Source organism: Chelonia mydas, chromosome 3 (genome assembly GCF_015237465.2).
Source record: "Chelonia mydas isolate rCheMyd1 chromosome 3, rCheMyd1.pri.v2, whole genome shotgun sequence".
NCBI classification, from domain to species: domain Eukaryota; kingdom Metazoa; phylum Chordata; order Testudines; family Cheloniidae; genus Chelonia; species Chelonia mydas.
Window position 1 is genome coordinate 36,804,819 of NC_057851.1, and position 18,821 is coordinate 36,823,639.

General features: G+C 39.4%; 1 long non-coding RNA gene across 1 annotated transcript; it reads left to right on the forward strand.

Annotated features, from left to right (window-relative positions):
* The first annotated feature begins 3,983 nt into the window (after window positions 1–3,983).
* Window positions 3,984–13,041, forward strand: LOC122465325. Its single transcript, XR_006290074.1, has 3 exons — window positions 3,984–4,135; window positions 11,046–11,140; window positions 11,376–13,041. It is a non-coding gene; the product is annotated as an uncharacterized LOC122465325 (long non-coding RNA).
* The last annotated feature ends 5,780 nt before the right edge of the window (window positions 13,042–18,821 follow it).

The following is an 18,821-nucleotide window of genomic DNA, read 5'->3' on the forward strand; positions in this document are numbered from 1 at the left end:
ATATCTTTCATTGCACCAATAGAAGTTGTTCCAATAAAAGATAATACTTCGCCCACCTTGTCTCTCTAGAGAATATTTGTATTTCAGAGTGTTTCTAAGTGGTTTGGAGATTGTGGGAAAGTAGTTGTTGTAGATATTGTTCTGTGAAAAATCTTAGAAAGAAACTATTGGATAAAAGAGCAACATCAAGTTATGTGCACAAGTATTAATAAGTACCTTCAACTGTTGGACTACTGCAGCCAACTTTAATGGACATGCAAGTGAAATATCTGATTAAGCCTCAATACAGCATAAAAAACCATTACTGTATTTTTATCAACCAAATCTGAACAAAATAAACCCCACAAATCATATACCCTAGACCAGTGGTTCTCAAACTAGGGACGCTGCTCCAGGCCAATGGGGGCTGCAGGAAGCGGCACGGGCTGCGGGATGTGCTGGCCGCCCTTCCCGCAGCCCACATTGGCCTGGAGCGGCGAACTGCGGCCCGTGGGAGCCGCAATCTGCTGAACCTGCGGACATGGCAGGTAAACAAACTGGCTCGGCCCACCAGGGGCTTTCCCTGAACAAGCGGTGGCCCTCGTTTGAGAACAACTGCCCTAGACATAGCCCCCACACTGAAGTAGTATCAGTTTTCAGAGAGAGAGAGAGAGACTCCATCTGCTACATTGTAATAAGTGCAGTATAATATATCAGCATTGTAGGGCTTGTATACATATGTACGGAGGGTCTCTGTGTGCCTTAAGTATCACGTTGTAACTGTTATATGATTTGTGTAGCTATGTGTTTTGTGTAGTTTTTGTCTTTCTTTTATTGCACTACTTTAATGTTTAATTTCTAAACAAAAGTTAATAATGTTATATTTTATGTATTATAATATATTCCCTCTTGCTTTATTGAATGCATTGTAACTGCTTATTGCCTTTAAATAAATGATACTTTGTTTTTGAAGAATTACTGCTTGAATGCCAATCCTTTGAGCGGAGGGCTGTATCCATGTCCTCCCACAGGGTAAACCTGGTAAAACCCTGACAATTCCTCTAGGGCAGGCCACCACCTTATAACCCATTTGGGCACAATAAATTGACGATAAATTTATTATTATAGGCAAGCCAGTATTGGAGTGCCTTGGGTCCAAATGTTGGGGTAACACCCTTGTATATATCTTCTGGAGCTGCAGAAAAATGCATGTCTGATGTGGATGAAACAATATTGGACACCTGACACAGTGCAATACAGCAGAAGACATTTAATCAGTTTCAAAGAGAAACATAAGAATTGCCATACTGGGTCAGACAAATGGCCCATTATCCCAGTATCCTGACTTCCAACTGGCCAGTGCCAGATGCTTCTGAGGGAATGAACAGAACAGGGCAATTATTGAATGATCCATCCCTTCTCATCCAGTCCCAGCTTCTGGCAGTCAGAGGTTTAGGGACACTCAGAGCATGGACTTGCTTCCCTGACCACCTTGACTAATAGCCATTGAGGGACCTATCCTCCATGAACTTATCTAATTCTTATTTGAACCGAGTTATACTTTTGACCTTCACAACATTCCCTGGCAATGGGTTTCACAGGTTCACCATGCATTGTGTGAACAAGTCCTTCCTTATGTTTCTTTTAAACCTGCTGCCTTTTAATTTATTTGGGTGACCCCTGGTTCTTGTGTTATGTGAAGGAGTAAATAATTCTTCTGTATTCACTTTCTCCCTACCATTCATCATTTTATAGATCTCTATTATATTCCCCATTAGTCGTCTCTTTTCAAAATTGAACAGACCCGGTCTTTTTAATCTCTCCTTATATGAAGATGCTCCACACCCCATATCATTATTGTTGCCCTTCTCTGGATCTTTACCAATTCTAATATTTTTTTTCAGATGGGGCAACCAGAATTCCATACATTATTCAAGGTGGGGGTGCAATACAGATTTATATAGTAGCTTTATGATATTTTATCTTATTAGCTATCCCTTTCCTAATGGTTCCTAACATTCTGTTAGTTTTTCAGTACCACTGCACACTAAGCACATCTTTCAAAGAACTACTCACATAACTCCAAGATCTCTTTCTTGAGTCCTAACAGCTAAGTTAGACCCCATCATTTTGTATGTATAGTTGGGATTATGTTTTCCAATGTGCATTATTTTGCACTTACCAACACTGAATTTCATCATCTGCCATTTTGTTGCCTAGTGACCCAGTTTTGTGGGTTTTGTAACTCTCTGCAGTCAGTTATGGACTTTTCTACTCTGAGTAATTGTATCTGCAAATTTTGCCAACTCAGTGTTCATCTCCTTATCATTAATATATTCAACAGAACAGGTCCCAGTACAGATCCTTGGGGAAGCCTGCTCTCCACCTCTCTCCAATATGAAAACTGACCATTTATTCATACCCTTTGTTTCCTGTCATTTAAACAGTTAGTGATCCGTGAGAGGACCTTCCATCTTATCCCATGATTGGTTACTTTGTTTAAGAGCCCTTGATGTGGGACTTTGTCAAAGGCTTTCTGAAAGTCCAAGTACATTATTAACTGGATCACCCTTCTGCATGTGTTTGTCAACACCCTCAAAGAATTGTAATAGATTAGCGAGACATGATTTCCCTTTACAAAAGGCGTGTTGACTATTCCCCAGCAAACTGTGTTAATCTATGTGTCTGAAAATTCTGTTCTTTATTATACTTTCAACTAATTCACCTGGCACTGAAATTAGGCTTACTGGCCCATAACTTTCAGGATTACACCTCTGGGGCCTTTTTGAAAAAAAATCAGTGTTACATTGGCTATCCTTCAGTCATCTGGTGCAGAGGCTGATTTAAGTGATAGGTTACATACCACAGTTAGTAGCTCGACAATTTCATATTTGAGTTCTTTCAGAACTCTTGCATGAATACCATCTAGGCCTGGTGATTTCTTACTCTTTAATTTATAAATGTGTTCAAAACCTTCTCTACCTGTTTCCAGAGAAATTCTCCAGTCACACTTTGTTTGCCTGATCTCTCCACACTGAGATGAATACTACAGACCCAGAGTATGCTGAGTTGAAAGCCCAGAATTTCTAAAATGGTGCCCTGCCAAAGAGGCAGGTATGTGTGTGTATTGATCAGCAGAATCACAGCTCTCAGGTAAATAACAGTGAGCATAGGCAAGATTGGTGGCTATTGAGCAAGCACAGTAAGGGCTGACAGAGAGGTCAGTTAGCTGAAGAGCTAGCTGATCAGAGCCCACTCATACTAGTCAAAACTTCTTCTAAAGGTCAGAGCTGTCAATCAGAACTCTGAAATAATGGTTGATCCTGGGCACATGCGAGTGAGGTAATAATTTCTAAGAATACAAAGGTATATTAGAAGAGAGCCACAATGCAGCATAAAAGGCCAGCTGTCAGCAGACAGTTTTGGAATCAGAGTCTGAGTCAGAGGGAGAGAGAGAGATTCGAGCAGAAGTAGATGGAAGAACTGGAAACTAATACAAGAGATTTTCCAGCTGCTCTGTTCTGTGGAAAGAATACAGCACTAAGAGCACTGTGCTGCCACCACTAGCTGAAGCAGGGAGAAATCAAAATTAAACTTCTTTAAAATAACAGAAATGGAGTGGTGACAGTGAATCAGTGTTACAGTATACTTACATATGGATAGTTGTTTATAAATATAGAGGTTTAATAATTAATAAAGATAGTTTTAGGTGGTTACAGCTTGAAATAACAAGATGGCAGTTGCAAGAAACACAGTCAGAGAAATCCAAAATGGAGGTCTGGGAGAGAATCAGCCAATATCAAGCAAGCAGGCTCAGGTGAAACAAAGGGAGGGGTCAATTAAGCATAACACAGGTCTCAATCAGGTCCAGCTTTGATTGACTGAAGGCTTAAACCTGACTGGTGGGAATGCTTAGGATTGTAAAAATAATCAGTCAGAATAAGCAAACATCTGTATATAAGACAGAGAGCTGACAGGTCTGGGTCAGTGAGTGCATGTGTGGAAAGCCTGAGGGAAAGGAAGCAGAAGCAGGAAAGAAGAACACATCTAAAAGAGTGACATCACAGGAAAAAGGAAAGCAGAACATTGAGCAGCAAAGCAGCAAAATGTAGAGAGAGCAGAAGGACCACTCAGAGGAAGGAAGACTACAGGAAAAGTAAGTTTGGTGATTTCAATAAGAAATAAACTGTGCCAATGGGTGTGTCTGAAATAATAAAGCTGGATGTCTGTGTATGTATATTTATTATGTTATTATTATGTAGTTTTAATGTTTAAATAAGTAGTTTGTTGCCAGCATCCTGTATGTGATCTGCCATTGCATATAGAATGTAACCACTGAAAAGCCCTTTCTAACTGTATTATACCCAGGGCTGGATTACTCAATAGGGAGACTAAGCACGTGCTTAGGGCACCAGCAAAGCAGGGGGAAACCCCAAAAAATGATATTTTTTTGGGGGGGGGAATTTGATATTTCAAAAAAAGCACTGAAGTAGTCATCATGGGAAAAATCAGAACTTTGTTAGACTTCCTTACATTCCACTACACACTCTTCCCCCATTTTTCTGTTCTCTTTTTGTTACTTATCCCCACCTAAACTAGGGGGTGTCCTACTAACATAGATCAAAATAATGTGAGGAAATCAGATCCTGTCATTTATAACATTCCTCAATCTGAAAAGCCACACTGGTGAAGAAATGGCAAATCAAGTACTGCATTATCTGTGCGAAGTTTTCAAAGTAGATTTCTCAAAGTGCAGAGGTCAATCTTATGACAATGCTGCCAACATGTCAGGGCGTTACCAAGGAATGCAGAAGAAGCTTTTAGAACAGAACAAATATGCCATATTCATACCATGTGCTGCACACTCTCTCAATCTTGTTGGCCGCAGTGCTGTTGATTGTTGTCCGGTGGCAGTAAGTTTTTTCTCAACAGTCCAGTTACTTTATACATTTTTCTCTGCCTCAACACACCGATAGACAGTTCTTAAAACATATTTGGGCAATGATTGTGTGTTGAAATCTCTTTCTAATACTCACTGGGAGGCACATGCAGTGGCAATAAGTGCAATTCTGGAATCCTATTCAAAGATTGTGGATGCATTAGAAAGTATAGCTGAAGACCAATCACAAAAGGGAGAAACTATACGAGAGGCAGAAAACATTGCAAACAAGATGCAAGAACTAGAGTTTGTATTCATGTTGACCATGTGGAATGAAATTTTACGACACTTTTACCACTCAAGTCAAGCTCTCCAAGAAAAATAATTGGATTTGAAAACATGTGCAGACTTCTGCCAATCATTAGCAGACCACTTACACACTTTGAGGAATGATTTCGAAAGATTTGAAGACATATCAAAAGATATCTTGCCTGATACTAACTACAAAGAAGCCCAGTCCTGCAAGCAAATCAGGAAAAAACAAGCAAATGATAGCAGTGCAACAGAAACAGCATTGAATCCTAGAGATAAATTTCGCATATCTATTTACAACGCTATAATTGATACACTTGAAGCTCCTATGAAGAGGAGAGGTGAAGTGTACAAAGAAGTATCAAGTAGATTTTCTTTTCTAAATGATATGGACTTATCTGACAAACAATATTCACAAGGTTCCCAAAAGTCAGTTGACTCATACCCTGTTGACTTGAGCATAAGTCTCTGTGGAGAAGTATGGCAGTTCCACTGTTATATGCACGCAAAGTTTAATGAAACAGGAAAAATGAAATTCAGTCACATTGATCTTCATGACACAATATTGAAAGACAGAATACAATGTGTATTTCCAAATGTAGAGATCGCACTACATATTTTTTCTAACACTGATGATAACTAATTGCTCCACAGAATCCTCTTTTTCTCAGCTGAAAAGAATAAAAAACCCTCAGAGAACAACAGTGTGTCAGGACAGACTTGATTCACTTTCCCTATTGTGTATGGAAATGGACATGCTTCGTTGAGTCAGCTTTGATGAACTTATCCAGAATTTTGCAATCAGAAAAGCTAGAAAGAAGCTATTTTACTTTCAGCATACATGTAAGTTTTATGTCATTTCGAAAAATAAATTTTTATTTTACGGTATAGTATTGTTTTTATTTTGAATTACATATGAGGGGGCACCGTAATCTTTTCAGTGCTTAGGGCCTCTAAAGGTCTTAATCCAGCCCTGATTATACCTTAATATGCATCTGTGCTAATACAGTTTATAAGACATAAACTGTAAGAACTAATGTATTGTTTCTCTAAATATACATTTTATATTTATTGTGTTAGGGTTGTGTTAAATAAAGGTTATTTTTGTTTTTGAAGAATTACTGCCTGAGTGTCAATCCTTTGAGTGGAAGTCTGTAACCATGTCCTCCAGGGGTTAACAGAATTAGTCTGTTCTGGGGAGTTCTCCACAGGCTGAAGGGAAACCCGCTGGTAAAACTCTGACAGTTCCCCTAGGGTGGGCCACCCCTTTTCACCTACCAAAAACAGACAAATTGCGAATTAAGTTACGGGTAAAGGCAGGCCATTGTAGGGCTGGCTCGATTCTGATTTGGGGGGTAACATATCTTACGTCCCTGGGTGGGCCCACAGTGTTATTTGAAGCCTCAAGGAAGGTATAGTAACCCCTAATAGATAGGAGGACAATTGACAGCAGGAAGTATTTTTTTTAATTGCTTTAAAAAACTGATGCTATGTGCTCAAGACAAGAAGGCCCACAGGAAACAGAATCAGCCACCAAGGGTAAGAAGACCCAAGAAGGCAGATTCTGGAATCGGGTACTGAGGGTAGAGAAGCCCTGGGAGGCAGACTTTTTCCTGAGAATTATTAAAGTATAGGAGCCTCTGAAGAGAAGTATTATTCTGAGGATAATAGCACAGTTTGAAGGGTGGAAATTGAGGATCACAACCTAAATTTCTGCTGGGCTAAGTGGTTGAAATAAAATATAATACAACAATGAAAGGGATACGAAGTCATGATATCACTTAGAAATGCTGTTGGGAGATAGAATTATAAGACTTTGTTAAAAAGATGGGGTGCGGCACTTGGAAATTAGAAGCATGCATTGGGCCTGGTGCTTACCAACTGTGTAAACAATGGCTTCAGCCAAGAAGAAAGGGATTCTCTCAGGAAAACCCAGCAAAAAGGAAAAGAAACAAGCAGCTTTACAAGGTTTATGAATAGTAACAAATATTTTAGATTTAGATGTAGATAACCTTATGGAAGAAATATAAGAAGCAAGTGTCACACCATGCCCATATTCTTCATAGAAATATGCTTATGATATGAATATGGCATAACTAAGTTGTATTTGATGCAAGATGGGTCTTGTGAGATATCACTGGAAAGGTTATGATTTACTGACTATGACTGTCCTATTTGAATGTATGTATCATTGTGGAATCTGAAGTTAGGGATATAAGCTCTGTATCAATTGCAAAAGTGTTTGTCTACTGTCTCGTGGGCATTTCCCAGATGCAATCAGCCTGAACGGGCCATTAGGAAGAACAATAAGACTTTGAAGATACTAACCTCCCACCTTCCTGAGAAGCTTCCTGGTTTCCTGCTTTGACACTACAGAGTCAGGTGATTATGTCACCGGGTACTAGACCCAATCTTGGGCTTTCACTGTTTTTCCATTAAAGGGGATCAGACTGGGAAACAAGATCCCGGTCATATATAAATTTTATTTAAGGCTGGAGAGTGAGTTAATCCAGGTTGCCAGTTCTTCACTGAATCCCCACCCAGGATGACTGCTGGGAACACCTAAGACTGATCTGGGGAGAAAGGTTAGCCTCTGAAGGGTATACCTGGAGATTTAAGCTGCAAGCAGTGCAGTTTACCTTCAAGAGACTCTGCAACCTGCATAAAAACAACATTTAGGGTGAGAAATTACTATTTGTAGCCAATTTCTTTAATATATTAAGCCTAGGTTGTGTGTTTTATTTGCTCAGGAATCTGCTTCGATCTGTTTGCTATCCCTTCTAATCACTTAAAATCAGTCTTTAGTAGTTAATAAACTTGTCTTTGTTTTCTATAAACCAGTTTGTATAATTCATATTGGGGGGGAAGGGAAGCAGTAAAAAGCGCTGCATATCGCCCTCCACATTTAGGGAGGAGGCGAATTTTATAAGCTTGTGCTGTACAGATCTCTCTATACAGTGCAAGACAATATTATTTTGGGTTTACACAGCAAAGGAGGTGTTCTCAAGAGTGCTGGGTAAATCCCCGAGCTGAATCCTCCCACACAGAGCTGATTTCAGTCTGTGTCTGCAGCTGGATGTAGCCTTACCTGTGAGTAGTATATGGCTCGATAGCATTCATCGCCATGCATTTTTTGACAGTTTTCCATGCCCCCTTTGGGGCTTATGTCCCACCCTCCAACCCTGTTTCCGTTGGCGCGGAAGTTTGGCGCCATCGGCCATTTTGAAAAAAAAATCTTATGTTTAAATAGGGGGAGTGTTGTGTATGTTTGTGCTTGGATACATTTAGAAAAAAAGGTTGAAAGACTAGAGTGAGAGAGTTTAAAGAGGGAAAAAAGAAAGTTTGGGTAAGGTTTAAAGGAAAGAAAGGTTATTTGGGGAGGTAGAGAAAGGAGAGAGGATTGTAAAGGTCTAGTTTGGCATTTTATTCAAGAATAGAAAGAGAACTTGAAGAAAAAAGGAGATTTTTGTTTTTAAAGGGTTAGTTTTAAAGAAGAGAGGTAAGTTATTAAAGAAAAGAGATTTTTGGTGAGTTTAAGTAAGGAGAGATGATTTTAAAGGTCTAGTTTGGCATGTTATTAAAGAATAGAAAAATTTGAAATAAATGTAAAAGGTTATTAACTAGCAGGGTCGGTTAAGAAAAAAGTTAAATAATAAAAACTAGGTTTAAAAGGGGAATTTACTAAGGCAGAGCCTGTTTAGTAAGCACATGGTAAAGTGAATACAAAAGCATTTAAATACAAGGGTAAGTTAAGAAAAGAGAACAGGGCAAGAAAAGGGAAAAGAAAGCCCCTTTGCAAAGGGCAAAGATAGACAGCACATGGTTGAATCAGAGAGAGAGAGAGAATTCTTACCTTTCAAGTTTTTCTGTAGAATGAGGCAACTTCCCTGGTTCAGACCCTCTCAGCCTTGTTATCACTGCCTTTGGATCAGCCCAATCAGAGGTTGTTCTACAGAAGCGTCATGGAATTAATTTTCCAGAACCAATCCTATAGTTCCAAGATTTTAAACAATAGCCAACTCCCTTCTCTCCCCGCTCCCCTCCTCTCTCCCCCTTCCCTTTTAACTGCCTTATTCTTATCTAAAAAAACAGACCCCCAGCATTTTTTCCCACAATATAGTCCTTTTACATAGGGGCTTTCATAAAAGTTAAAACCATAAGCTTTTCGTAACAAACAATTTGTAAAAGTTGTCCCCTAGGTTTTAGACTAACATGGATTATTTTTAGTAAGAAGAATGTGAAGCTGCAGCAAAGCCCCTGTTAGCAAAAACAGCCTCTGTGAGTCAGTGGATCAGAGAGAAGCAGTCTGCTTCTTTCCCAAACTTTTTAACAAACACCAGTAAAAGTTACATTAAGCTTTGTATACAAATAAAGCTCTGCTTTATAATGACTTGAAAAGACAAACATATCTAAAGACACATTCCTTTATTTATAGGGGTGTTTCAGTAAAAAAGAGCATGCTGAAGCACCCATAGCCTAAACCCTGACTAACAAAAAGTTTTTAAAAGCTTTTCCCCAAGGTTTTTAGTAAGAACAACTTGAAACAGCCTTTTGAAGGTAGTGGATTAGAAAAGAAGACGACCACTTTCAAAAACAAGGCCAGCTGAAGACACATTCCTTTATTTAACCCCCTTGGCATAGGTGTTTCAATAAAATGTGAGTCTGCAGAAACAACCCAGGGTTAAAAACACTGAAAACCTGTTTAGTTGTCCCCTAGGTTTTAGACTAACGTGGGTTATTTTTTAGTAAGCACAATTTGAAACAGCAGCAAAGCCATTTGTTAGCAAAAACAGCCTCTTGATCGGAGATAAGAAGGCCAGAACATAACAAAGCCCTAAGCCTGCTTTTAAAACAAAATGATACCAAAGACTTGTATTAGAAAGAATGGTAACTTTAACTGTAAACTTCCAGATGCCCAACTAGTAGAGCGGGCCAGACATCTCCATCAGGAGTTGGGGCTTTCGGACCAAAAAATGATTAGCTTTACAGACGTGAGCTCTTTTGAAGAGCGCTTAGGCGTGGCTATTAGCGTCATGTATCATGAAAATGGGAACTTGTGCTTTTTAATATATAAAATAAAAACTTTTTACAATGAAAGTTTAAAAAAGCTAAAGTATGTAGCCAGAGGCCCTCCCGCATTTTTTTTTCGAGAAAAAGGGCCTCTGCTCTGCTCTTATCTAAACAACCAGGACCTTCTTTGTTTTTTTCCACCCTGTAACAAAAGCTGACCAACACATAATATAAACAATTTTAAAATGTGTTTTTTAACGTGTTGCCTAAAAAACCCCTCTTTTCAACTTATTAACAATGTAAAATAATAAAAAGATAACTAAAAACAACCCTCATGGCCTGTAAATTGTGCAGAAAGCTTTAAAAGCCAGGGTTCAGTTACAACCCATACCAACTGTGACTTTTTAAAAAAAAAGGTTAGACCATCATATTAAAAAAAAAAATTAAAACCCACAGTAAAACACAGCAACCTTTTTAACAAAATGTAAAATAAGGGTTTTTAGTAATAAGTTTAACAGGGATTATTTTAAAATGAGCAAGCTTGTTTTAAAAAGCCAGGGCCACAAAATGAATTAAAGAATACAGGTTGCAGCTTTTAAAGACTTCTGGTTACAGAGATGTTAATGGGTATATTACCATTTACAGTGTCTTTTTATTAACTGTTTAAACACATTTACTATAGAAAATAAGAACTTTTTAATTATTAAAGTTTAAAGAAGCTAAAGTATATAGCCACATGCCCCCCCCCCAACACACCTACCCACCTTTTTTCCTAGAAAAAATGTCCTTTACACACCTTGGTTTTTCGAAGAAATGCCTTTTTAAATATTATTTTTTAGAGGTCCCAAGACCTTTTTTCCAACAGGTTTAAACCTATAAATAGGGACAGAAAACTGGACAACGCTGTTAAAGAAATACTGCTGATACAAGACTTCTGCCGCCACGGGGAGCAACGCCATGGTAAGAAAAATTACTATGGTGTGTGTCTGTGTGTTTGCCACCATGGTTTTATACCTGTGTTGTGCTTAGTTAACAGTCAAGATATATATATTTTAAATAGGACAAGGCCTTTTTTCTTGACATACCAGATTCTTCACTAGAAGTTTTAAATTTTGGTAAGCTGATTAATATGCTACACATTTATGGTTTATTTTTAAAAGAAATGGTTTTATGGATTTTTTTTTTTTTAATTTAGAACAAGATGGAAGTCAAAACCAACCAATAGGTTTTCATGAGATTACAGAAGACAGTATGATTTGTTTTTAAATAGGTGTTTGAAATAACGGTTATTGGAAATAGTTTTCATGTTTCTAGGGGGGGTGCGTTAACAGGTGTATTGGGGACTATGTTTGTTGTTGTTAGTAAAAAAAAAAAAAAAAAAAGCTGCCTTTGCCCCCAAAGGTTTTACTATAAAAAAGTTTCGCTGGACGTTGTTGAGAATTTGGAAGCTGTACTGCCCCCATATGGCGTAAGCGGGAATAGCGCTTTATTTTTGTACATTGTATTTGAACATAGTTTTTAGCCCCCCTTACTAAAAAAAATGTTTCAGCATTGAGGGGCAGGTTATCCCCTATATATATATATATATATATATATATATATAAATTTCACATATGTTGTGTTGCTGTTAGTAAAAAGAACATACAGGCTTATGTGCTAAAAACATTTTGTCTATGTGTATTGGCAGACTTATCAAGCGTTATCCCTCAAGAAGAAACGTTGAAGGGGGCCAAGAAATTTCCCTCTGAATCAGCAACAGTTTCCAGGGTTTGAAGCAAGGGTATTAGGCACTCCGATTTTGAACAGCCCTGCACATCCAAATCCCTCATTACACAGAGCCAACTGCCTTTAAAGAGGGGCAAAAAATTTCCCTCTGAGGCAGCTGCAGTGGAAGCAAGGGTATTAGCCCCCCTGATTTTGAACAGCCCTGCACATCCAAATCCTTCATTACACAGAGCCAGCCATCCTTAAAAAGGGCCAAGAAATCTACTTCTGAAACAGCAACAGTTTCCAGAGGTGGGAAATAGGGGATCAGACCCCCCAATTTTGAACCGCCCTGCACCTCCAGAGCCAAGAAATCTACCTCTGCAGCTTCCAGGGACATTGGTAAGCAATCCAAAGGGGTCAAAGCCCTTAGTTCTCAACAACCCTATGCCTTCACAGCCCAGAAGGAATCAGCTTTAAAAAGGGTAAAAGCAAACAACCCTGTAGCAGCAACCATGTCTGAGATGGGTTTGAGCAGGGACTAGGGGCCAGCCCCCCTGCTTCTGGGCAACGCAGAACCTCTGCTACAAATAACAACCTCCCCGTAGGTCTTGCTGCATCAGTTGTTGTTTGTAATGAGATGTTTAGTGTTTATACATCTCTTGAGCGTTTAATAGATAAAAAGTTTTCGAAGCTAATTCTTGAGGTTTTTCAAAAGCAAAATGCTCCAGAAGAAAGGGTGGTTTTAGACCAAAAGATAACAGAAACCCAGGCACTGATTGAAAAGGTGGAAAGCGCATTGAAGGTGGAAGGGAGGGTGTGACTAAACATGAAACCTAAAAACATAAAGAGGGGTTAGGGGGAAAAATGGAAGAAATCTAAAAAATTGAGGAGGCTTTTGGCCAAAAACTTTAAAAAGCCAGAGCTTTTTACAGAAAATAACCCCCCCAACCAAGAAAGGGAAATAGACATAGACTCCCCCCCGACCCCCTCTTCTGAAGGTCCAGATTCTCCTGCTCCTAATACACCTCCTTAGGTGTATTTGGAATGTGTGAGACACTGGATAAGACCCCGAAGAGAGTTTAACACTTACGAATATTTTTAAGAATTTCGTTTCACTAATTTGGACAGAGTAATGGGGTTCACAGAGGCCACGGCAGCCATTGACACCGCTATTCAAAATTTTCTAGGTGATATTAATAATCAGGTGGGCCCTGAAGATTTTGTACAGCTACACTTAGATGCCCCAGGACTAAATCAACCGCTTTTTTCTCTACGGAGGCCTTGGGAAGATTTAAACACCATAGATTTTTTTAAATAACATCATTACGGTGTTGCAAAGTAACGCAGAGATTGTGGGGTCTGGAACTCTAAAACTGGTTGTTACGATTATTAGAAACAGGGCTGGTGGAGGTGGGTCTGTAAGACCCTCAAAGACTATCACATACAGTAAAATCATCGGGGAAAAAAATAAAACAATTAATTGATTTAAATAACCAGGGTAACAACCTGTGTTTTGCCTGTAGCGCCCTGGGTCTTTTATCAGATGAAAAAGTTACAGATGCCCAACTATTAGAGGGGGCCAGACATCTCCATCAGGAGTTGGGGCTTTCGGACCAAAACCTGATTAGCTTTACAGACATGAGCTCTTTTGAAGAGCACTTAGGCGTGGCTATTACCGTCATGTATCATGAAAATGGGAACTTGTGCTTTTTTACAATGCTTGGTGTACATTACCCCAAAACTGTTTTGTTCGGTTACATGACAAACATTATTACGGCATCCTAAATATTAAAGCCTTCACAGGCACACCATATTTGTGCAACTACTGTTACGCCACGTACAGCCACAAACACCAGCATGCCTGTAAAAACTACTGCTGTTTGTGTAATAGTGCTGAGTGCCTTGAAGTGGCCAGTGAAAAACAGAGATGCCCCAGCTGTAAGCTATTTTGCAGGTCCAAGGCCTGTTTAGAAAGGCACAATGCTCTGGCAAAGGACGGTAAAGTTGATTGTAAAAACAGAAGTTTTTGCGATAAGTGCAGCTTCTATGAAGTTAAAAATCATTGAAGCAAAAATTGTCCCCAGTGTTATCAGAAGACCAACAACACAGATGGTCACGAGTGTTATATGCGTAATATCTGGTCTCCAGAAGAGGGGAAGGATTATGTGTTTTATGATTTTTGAGTGCATGCAAGAAACAGGGGTACATGTGCCAAATTATGTTTATGCCTTGTATTTAGATAAAGGAAACCAGCTGGGAATTTAAGGGGAAAGAATGTATTAGTAAATTTGTTCAAACCTTTGTAGACAAGCGCTTTAAGGGATACACTTTTATCGCTCATAACGCTAAATGTTAGAATTGTTGTTTTTTTTCTTAGACAGCTGATTAAAGAAAAAATGGCTGTCAGCCCGGTAATGCAAGGTGAAAACTAATGTGTGTAACAGTGGTGGACTTAGACATCAGATTTATAGGTTTTTTACATTTTCTTCCCATGACACTCAGCAAGTTACCCAAAGCTATGGGGTTTGAGGAAGTCAAGGGGTACTTTCCGCTGAACACCGTTGAAAATCAGAACTGTGTGGGGCCTATGCCCAGGATAGAGTACTTTGGAGTAGAATACATGCTGCCTGAAGAAAAAAAGGAATTTCTGAACTGGTACCAACACAATCGCCAAAACAAATTCGATCTCCAGAAAGAACTGCCCTATTATTGTCAAAAAGATGTTGAAATTTTGCAAGAGGCTTGCGATTGGTTCAGAAATGAAGTCATAAAAATGTCAGAGAAGCAGATTGTTAAAAACCCAGGACAGGATGATGAGGAGGTGGTCACTAAGTGTATAGACCCCTTTCAGTACCTTACATTAGCCTTGATTTGTATGGCCATGTACCGGTTTAATTTTTTAAAACCACGAACCATAGCCCTTCTGCCATTAGACAATTACCACAAACAGCAGAAGAGATATTCCACCCAGGCCATTCAACGGTTGCTGTACGTAGCCCACACTGAGAACATTTACATCCAACATGCTTTTCAGGGTGGGGAGTTTAAAGTGGGGTCCTATTTTTTGGACAGTTATGCTGTCATAGCAGGTAAATCCACAGACTTTGAATTTCACGTTTTTTCATGGCTGTCCTGTCTGCTATTGTGAAAATGATTACAATCCGTTGCTTAATGTTACCTATGGACAACTGTACAACCGAACCATGATTAAGGCTGAATTTCTAAAAAGACAGGGGTTTGAGGTAAGGACTGTGTGGGAACACTAATGGCAGGCTATGCTAGCTAACGATAAGCGGGTGGGGGATATTTTCTGAGAAAAAAAACTGCCACCACCTTTGGTTCCTAGATATGCCCTTTATGGTGGTAGAATGAATGCCATCTGCCTTTATTACAAACCACAGCCCGGGGTGCAGATTCATTACTACGATTTTACCAGCCTCTACCCTTTTGTTAAGAAGACTAAACAATACCCTGTGGGACACCCCGTTATCGTGTATGAGGGGTTTGGGGATATCAGAGGGTACTTTGGCATCACCAAGGTTAAAGTGTACCCTCCAAGAGGTCTGTAGTTCCCCGTATTGCCATACAGGGTCGGTAGTAAACTAATATTCCCCCATGCGCCCTTTGTGCAGAAAGAAGACAAAAGGACCCCTGCACACACAGTCAGGAGAAGAGGGCTTTAACAGGGACTTGGTGCACAATAGAGTTGGTGGAGGCTTTAGACAAAGGGTACAGAATCACTGAGATTTATGAAGTCTGGCATTTTAACAGCTCTTCAGATACCCTGTTTTCAGACTACACTAAAACACACCTGAGATAGAAACAAGAGGCCTCGGGGTTCCCTCACTGGTGTACGGACGAGTTGAAAAAAAAACAGTACGTTAAAAAGTACCGTGAATGAGAAGGCATGTGTCTGCATCTAAACAAGATTAAGGTAAACCCCACAAAAAGGCAAATTTCAAAGCTGTTTTTAAATTCCTTGTGGGGAAAATTTGGTCAGCAAACAAATTTGACTAACACCAGTATAGTGACGGACCCCGACAAGCTCTTCAAGTATATCTTTGTACCTCTTTACGACGTGTCAGCGTGCGAGTTTATTGATGATGACACGGCCGTGGTGTCTTGGAAGTACGCAAAAGGATGCTACACCCATTCCAGCAACACTAACATGTTTATAGAGTCCTTTACCACCGCTTATGCCAGGCTAGAGCTCTACCGCCTGTTAGACCGCTTACAGGCACGGTGTCTTTATCACGATACGGATTCTGTGATTTTTGGGAGTAAACAAGGGGAGTGGAATCTGCCCCTAGGGGATTATTTAAGGGATCTGACCAGCGAAATACCACCAGATGACCACATCGTGGAGTTTGTGTCTGCTGGGCCTAAAACATAGGGTACAAACTGTCCAGCGGTAAGACCTGTATGAAATTAAAAGGGATCACGCTCAACTCAGGGAATAGCGAAAAAATTAATTTTGAAAGCTTAAAAGAACTCGTCTGGGATTACCGCATGGGAGAGGGCCCAAAAGAAATTGTGGTACAGCAGCCAGGAATCATGAGGGTAAAAAAGCACTGGTTGATAGAAACAAGAACTCTGGGGAAAAAACCAGAAAGTCATTTACAACAAAAGAGCCCTCGAGGCGGATTTTAAAACCTTGCCGTACAGGTACTGATTATTATGAAAAGCCACGTTCAGATTGTTCAATCCTTTTCCTGTTTGCTTTGTGGCCCCTCGAATTCTGGAAAATCATTTTTTATAAAGCAATTGTTAGAAAATGGCAATAAATTGTTATCGTGTGTGCCTGAAAATATTGTGTGGTGTTATAGCTGTTGGCAACCATTGTATAAAGAGTTGCTGCAAAAATTTCCATGTATTACATTTTTGGAAGGTTTACCTAATACTTTTAATGGTGAACATTTATTTCCTAGTAATAAAATGAATATGCTTATTATAGATGATCTAATGGAGTCCGCTTCTGAAAGCGGCAAAATCGAAAAAGCTTTTATGAAATACGAATACCACAAAAACCTAAGTATTGTGTATATTTTGCAAAACATGTTTTGTTAGGGGAAAAAAAGCTGAACGATTAATTTAAATACTAAGTATACGGTTCTTTTTAAAAACCCACACAATAAACTGCAAATCACCACTCTGGCCCGGCAAATGTACCCTGGTAAAACACAATTCTTTTTGGAGGTTTTTGAGGATGCTACCAAAAAACCCTACAGGTATCTGCTGGTGGATTTAAACACTTCAACGCCTGAAGCCTTCAGGTTAAGAACAGGCCTTTTCCCCACAGACTGGCCCTGTGTATATGCCTTAAAAAAATTCCATGAAAAATAGTTATTTTTATCAAACTTCCATTTTAAAAAAGAGCATCCCCCTGACAAACATTTCTAGCCACATGCAGAGAAACCTGGCTCTTTTAAGATTTCTCATCAAAGCCAAACAGCAGCAAAGAAAGGCTATTCTTTGCTCAGCTTCTGATGACCTAGTAGAAAACAGGGAATTATTTAAAAGCTGAGCGATAAAAAACTATCCCTCAAAAGAAAAAAGCTAATTGTGAAACAGGCCGGGAGCTTTATCGGACCTTTGTTGAGCTTGGCACTCCCTCTACTGTCAAGCCTTTTAATTAACAGATAATGGAACATGTTGAAAAATTGTACCTCGTTCACAGCCATCAGTTAGAAGAAATAAAGCGTGCTTCCAGCAGTGAATAAAATATCAGAACCACAACCACTCGCCAGTTGGATTCAGAAATGAAAGACATTCTTCAAAGATCCAGTTTATCTGACTACAAGAAGGCTAAACTTTACAAGGGGGTCCTGCAAAGATATCTGGTATTGGCCAAGCATGGTGAAATGGAAAAGACTAAAATAAACCTCTTTCTTCCTGAGCAAGAGCAAAAGGAAATTCAACCTCCTGAAGTCCAGTGGGGTTCATCGGACTTTGTCATTCAGGAGGTATTGGAGGGGGTAAATCCTCGCTATAAAAAAAAAAGCTGAAATATTGTTAAATAAACTCAGACAGCATAAAGATGTTTCTTCTTGGGCCAATAATGGCAGTTTTGTGTACTGGGGAGAAGCAACTGAGGGGTCTCACATGCTCGATTAAGTCAGGGGGGTAACCGGCTCGTATTCTTTCACTAACAAGAGGTTTCCTAAGGGGCGGAATGTTTTTATGAAAGCCTTGGCAGAGCTGAACGTGCCTACATCCGTTGTAAGCCATGTTACCAATAAACAGTTTTTAGAAAGTCTTAAAACAGGGCTAGAGCCATAAGTAGCAGCACCCCTTTTAAAAATGTCCCTCTTAAAAAACAAAAAATTGAATGGTTAATGGTGTAAATAAAAGACGTAAACAAAATTCAACGTGTGCTTTATTGATGCACCTCTTTAAACTCACGACAAGACAAACACGTCTGGACATATTGAAACATGTTTGGAACAAGTCTGGGCATGCTTGGCCTTTTTCCTTTTACAAAACGTACCACCAGGTGGTCATTTTCTGGTAAATCATCAGTGTACAATTTTAAAAGATCAAAAGATAAACCCCTACTATGCTGCTTTAAAAAAAAATAGAATGATAACTGCAGGTTACAGCTAGAGGGTCCTGTAGTTGTCTCTGATGAAACACAACGTTATTAGAGTTACAGTTTAAAAAAGTCATAATAGATTTAGAAAAAAAGTCACTGTCTGGGGAAAATCCGTAGGAGTAAAAAAACTCACCAGGGCCCTGTTTTGGTAAATAGAGGGCCAACCAGTGTTCCCCTGGTAAGTCGTGGGGGTGCATGTTAACAAATAAGCCTCGAAGGTCTTCCAGACACAAAACCCTTCGGGAGCAAGTCGCTAGGAAAAACATCTAAAAAAAGAAGCATCCTTTGATAAAATACGCCTTAGCTGCACGGTGTTCATAATCACATATAGTCAAACGGGAC